The 6,000-nt window shown below is 37.5% G+C and overlaps 1 protein-coding gene across 1 annotated transcript in view; it reads left to right on the top strand.

Annotated features, from left to right (window-relative positions):
- Positions 1-1,058: 1,058 nt before the first annotated feature.
- fbxo38 (F-box protein 38) overlaps positions 1,059-6,000 on the top strand; it is a 48,529-nt gene continuing 43,587 nt past the window's right edge. Inside the window, exon 1 of the mRNA XM_039774515.1 lies at positions 1,059-1,139. The gene's annotated coding sequence lies outside the window, so the exon portion shown is untranslated. The remainder of the gene's footprint in view (positions 1,140-6,000) is intronic.

Here is a 6,000-nt window from a genome sequence, read left to right as displayed (position 1 = left end):
AAATGGATATAAATAAATGCATTTAAACGATTCGCCAAAATCTGTTGTATGTAAACGATACTGTTGTAAACGTTATTGTTTTTTTATCAGAAAACCCGGTTTCCACGTCTACCTGTATTAGTTTAAATGGCACTTTTGCCACTCGCAATATGGCGGACGCACTGACGTATCGTGTCGACTGGGCAACACAGTGAATGCGGCGTCTAACTGTATATGTCTATGGCCCTGCCCACCCAGCGAAAATGTCAAACTCAGGCACCAGTACGTATATTTCTACGGATCACTACAAGACCCAAACTTCATTCTTATTTAAATAAATAAATACACTTTTTTTCAAAGCAATGTATTTTGCAGAATGCCGTGCACACGCTCTTCTGCATCTCACCACCTGTAGGTTTAAACTGCGCGCGCTTTTACAGAACAAGAGCGCAGAGCCCCTGAAATTGCATAATTTGTTCAAAACACATTGGTCAAGATACGATCGATTGTTCACATATTTATTTATATAAATACATGTTTAACGACACTAAAACTGTGACATATTCATATTAATACAATAGTCTTTAGGCACGCAGTCTCGTCTGTTTGACGTCCCTCTTCCAGTAGTGAACGGGTGATTAACACATTCTGTTCCGTATTCAAAACTGGGTTTACCTGTTTCTTCGTTATGAGCTTTTCATTTTTTTTAAGATAATTCAGCATTAGTTTTGATGCATGCATTCTGCTATTCAAGTAAAATGTAATGATTATTACTCTTATTATATACAACGTATTCGTGTACGTACAGTTTTATTAAGCTTTCATTTGTGACATGTTTACTCTCAAAAACATTACAGAAATGAATGAATTTGAAAAAAAATATTTTTGCAAAAAAGATACATGTTCTTTCGTCACATTAAGATACCAAACCAGACGTGTGTTACCTGATTAGAAGCAACTGTTAAATGACGCGGACGAATAAGAATTCTATGTTATAAAAATAAAAACGCAGCCCACGTGCTTGGTTAGCACCGCCCCTTGGGCATCGTTCCGCCCTCACCGGAGGTCAGCGCGAGATACGGGGCGTGGCCATGACTGGCGATGGCGGAAATGCGTCTCTGAGGTGCAGTTGAAGAGACGAAGCGAGAGCCGTCGGGCAGGTTGGCAAGATGTTTGTGTTAAGTTGTATGTATGGGCAGTTGTCTCCTTTGAGAGTGTATCGGAGTGCCTTTTCGAAATCACTCCTTGTCCTTCCCTCTGTGTGAGGGCTGACAGTAAAGCAATGCGTTTGTGAATCGCCGGCGTCGAAGGCCTGATTTTGGGGACTGTGGGGGTGCAGTCTACAGTGGAGTTTGTAATGGTTGCATTTCGTACAGCAGAGACACAGATTTTTGTTTTGCACACATGTACTTAAAAGTAATTTACAAAAATTCGGTTTTCAAAGTCTAAAAACGAGTCGATATTGGAATATTTTGCACGGTACATGTCCTCTCCGGATATATGTTTGGCAGAAGCAGCGAGATATTTTCAGTTACATCCCATCAACCTTTTTTGCCATACATTAAGTAGCAAAACTGTCTGTTGTCATGTGGCGCCATTGTAAATTTACAGCATTGGTATTAAATTTGAACAATTCTTTGGTACCAGCATAATATCTTTACATGGCACCCGCACAACCTGGGACTGTAAATTATCCACAAACGGTGGTAATGTCGGTACAGAATATTACAGGCACACCGTTCCCTTTTGTTTATATTTGATTGTTTTTTAAAAAGATAACTATTGTCACAGCCATCATGCATCCTAGGCAAGCTCGTTTCTCCTTCCTCCGTTCTTGTACATTAGAACTCGTGGCACTTGATTCAGGGCCAGTTCATATATTAGGATCATAATTTAACAGCTGTTCACTGTAACAACTGCGTGATTATTTGTGTTTGATGCATGTATATGTTGCATTTATATACAATGTACACAATCTGAAAATGTCAGTGTGGTTGAACACAACACCATCTTGGAACTTGACTTGATAATGGTTTTGCAAACATTTGCAGAATGGGAGCTGTTTTGACCTGTAAGTGTATAAGAGTAACAATAACTCCCATGTGTACTGTAGGGCATATGAGAAGGATATTAGGAAGCTAAAAGGCAGTTAGAGAGAGATGAAAGATCACCAAAGAGATTCTTGTCACAGTCAAGGAGTAGGTAAAGTGTATCAGGAATAGTAAGGGGCAATTAAAATATACAGACAGTGAAACAGCAAATGCTGTAAGTAGGGTTATCTAAAGCATAATTTTTAGAATTGTTTCAATCTGCCTTTTTCATCATAGCATTTCTACAGCCTACACTATGAACGCATTTTAGGTTTGCTATGGCCACTAATAGTTGAGCCTATTAGGCTACCAAAGTGCATGACTAGAGTGGCAGCCCTTTTATAATCTTATTTCTAAACTACGGAAATATTAAATAGTGTAACCCTGTAAACTGTTGTGCTTGAATTAGGGGTGTGGCGTTTGTTATTTTTCTAGAGATTAAAATGCTTTTTGTAGTCTATCAAAATTTAGCAGCTTAAGACAGGAGTGCAGTTATTTTTACCTGTGGACCAGTTTTAAAATGCACTATTCAATTAGGGACAGTTTTTTTGTGTGTTGCCATAGTCCATTACTTTTATTTTATGTGCAGTTTTACAGTTATATTTCATCATATTTACTATATAATGTAAGGCGCTATAATTTTTCAGTGCCTAACTCTAGAAACAGTGGTTCCTCTATGTGCTCATAAACTTGGTCTATATAGTAGAGATTGAATTGTGAGATGGTGACTAAAATGGAAGGCGATTTGATTTAGCTGACTTTTACACAAATGAGGTCTGTGTGAATGAAGCAGTGTGGTGCATTTTCCTTGGAGCATTCTTGATGATGGTCCAGATTTGTTGCAGTTGGGGAAACCAGCTCAGAATTCAAATCTGCCTTTTTAAGATTCTGACTGCAGGTGGATGGGAAGTTTTTAGCATAGGCTGTAATGCAATTTGCAATTTATTTAAATACATTTTATGAGTTGCGTTGTATACCGTATTGTGTATCAAAACTGGCATTGAATTTCAATATTTTTTTCTCTATTTCTTTTATCATCTAAGTTTGGAATTTCGGTATCCTGATAACCTTAGCTGTAAACTTGGATTTTTCATGAGTTTTCACACTTGAGAAATTAACAGAAACTACTAAGGAGATATTGCGTGTCTTGGAAATTGTAGAGAGAGAAGTGTTGCTTAGATTAAATAGGCAGAAATGTAACACATCCCCAGACCTGATAACATTTTTCCTTGAGAGTTTTTCCGTCCGGTTTATGCTTTACTCTCAGAATGCATATGCACACACATCATGGCTACCACACATTCCCAGTGTTCTTTTTATGCATCCTCTGAGCATAGCCTCAGAAATTAATGCAACGCATGCGCGAGTTGCAGCACCAGCAAAAATACTGGTGGAGTGTATGTTTTGGTATTTGACATCAGAATTGGTGTTAACAATCAAGATGTGACAACAGGCTTGCAGCTCCAACAGGATCAATCTGCGTGTTTTAATGTTTGACAAAATCATCAAACTTAAAATGCTGACATGCAAATGTCTTCATAGTGCTTTTCTTCATCCATTTTTCGCATAAGTGTTGCATATACCTCATTGTAATGATGCAATACTTTTTTTTTTTAATTGAATTTATTATAATCAACCAACATTCCATACAAGCCAGTCAGACTTGAAAAAACAAAATTCAGATCAACCCCTACTCATGAGAAAGAGAGCAAGCCCAACAGCCAGAGTAGGAAAAAAAGGAGGAGAAAATCCTTTTCCCCAATTTAAGTGCTTATTCTAAAATGTTATTGATCAGAACCTGCCAGGTTTTAAAAAAAGTTTTGAACAGGTCCTCTAAATGAGAATTTGATTTTTTTCCAATTTCAATTAGTATATAACATCAGTTGTCCACTGACTTAAAAGAGGTGGGCTTGAATTCTTCCATTTGAGCAAGATAAGTCTATGTGCCAATATGATGCAATAAATACATTTAAAGGTATCACATACTGTCTTGACATTCTGTGTCGCTGTTTTTTTTTTTTTTTTGCACCTTTGTAACAGCATCAGTATGCAAATAATTTTTATGTTTAACATCTTTCTTCCCTCAACTCACAACACTGCAAAACCAGACAGACATTGTTTTCTCCCTGTGATGATGTCTCACACTGACAGCTGGTTGAATCTTCCAGATTTACTAAAGGTACATGCACAAGTATAGGCACTACACTGCTTGTGTAGCAGTCGTGTCCAGAAGCTCATGCGTTGTGGAGCGTTAAGTATATCCCCGGTTTAAGGAGGTTACTGAGTGCAGATATAAACCATTTACACATAGTTGTAGGAAGTCACTGCACAATAGGGAAATTCCTAAGGTCTGTAAAATGGAAAGTATTATCTCATTGTATTAAAAGGGTGATTGGGCAGGTCCAAGTAACAAAAGGCCAGCAAGCTTAATGTACATCAAATGAAAATAAATGGAAGAAAATATTAAGGAGACGATGGAGCAATACATGACAAGAATAGGAGTGTTAGTGAATAGTCAGTATGGGATCAGACAATGTAGGCCATGTTTCATTAGCATTCTGGAATTCTATGAACAGGCAATAAAATGATATGATCAGAGTGGTGGATATAATATTTTTTGTCTTGACTTTCAGAAAGCATTTGACCTGAAACCAAAACAAGTGAGAGTTCTGAGTGTAGTGTGTAGATGGGTGCAGAATTGGCTGAAACACAGGAAGAAGAGGGTTATGGTGTGGGTAATCTTATCATAATTTGGTGATGTTAACAGTGGTGTTCCTCAAGGGTCAGTGCTTGGGTCGCTTGTATATTTAATATATACTCTATAAATGTTTTGGATAATAATATATACTACAAGCTGGTTAACCAATCTAGGTGGATAAGCCAGTAATCCAGAATGTGTTGAATTGTGACCAGGATACAAGCTTGGGCAGATTTCTAGCAGATGAAATATAATGTAAGTAAATGTAAAGTATTACACTTAGGAAATACAAAGATTTAATAACGCAATGGAAGGTGTGAAACTTGAAAGTACATCTTACAAGAAGGACCTAGGAGTTGTAGTGGACTTGTCACTCTCAACCTCAAGGCAATGTTCAGAAGCCATTAAGAAGGCTAACAGAATGTCAGGTTTAATAGCATAATGCATAGAGTACAAGTATAAGGACGTTATGCTTAAGCTTTATAATGTACTGTTTAGGCCTCATTTGGAGTACTGGGTGTAGTTTCTATAAAAACAAAAGTAGACATAGAGGTGCTACATGAAGTTCAGAGAAGAGCGACTAGAATGATTCCAGGACTGCAGGGGATTAGTTCTGAGGAAAGATTAAAGGAGTTGAACCTTTTCAGTTTAGAGAAAAGGAGATAAAGGGATGACATGATTGATACTGAATGAGGAATCAGTACAGTGGATCGAGGCAGTTACTTTAAAATGACCTGGGAAAAAGAACACAGGGGCACAGTTGGAAACTTGTTCAGGATAAATTTCTCACAAATGTTAGGAGGTTTTTTTTTTTTTTCCCCCACACAGAGAACCATAGACCTATTGAATACGTTACTAAGTAGTGTGTTAGACAGCAGGATTGTAGGGGCCATCCTAACTCGATTTGATGGTAATTTGGAAGAAGTAAATGGATAGGGCTAGTGAGATTTGTTAGGCTGAATGGCTTGAATGTCTTCATCAAAAAATGTAAAATGTTCTAATATATGATTTCATAACTTGATTTTAAAAGAATGTGTCTCAGGTGAATATTAGCAGTGGTTGATTAGCACTGCTGCCTTACTAATTCAGCATTGTGTCTTTAAATCCATTTCCTAATCCACTGTCTGCGTGAGGTTCTCCTCTGTCAGGTGTTTTTTTCATAGTATTTTGTTGTCCTCAGACACATCCAAGTGGCGATTCTAAATTGGTCCAATGTAGGTATGTTGTGTGCAT

The sequence above is a fragment of the Polypterus senegalus genome, chromosome 13, assembly GCF_016835505.1.
Source record: "Polypterus senegalus isolate Bchr_013 chromosome 13, ASM1683550v1, whole genome shotgun sequence".
In the NCBI taxonomy this organism is placed as follows: domain Eukaryota; kingdom Metazoa; phylum Chordata; class Cladistia; order Polypteriformes; family Polypteridae; genus Polypterus; species Polypterus senegalus.
This window is presented reverse-complemented; position numbering and strand designations above follow the sequence as displayed.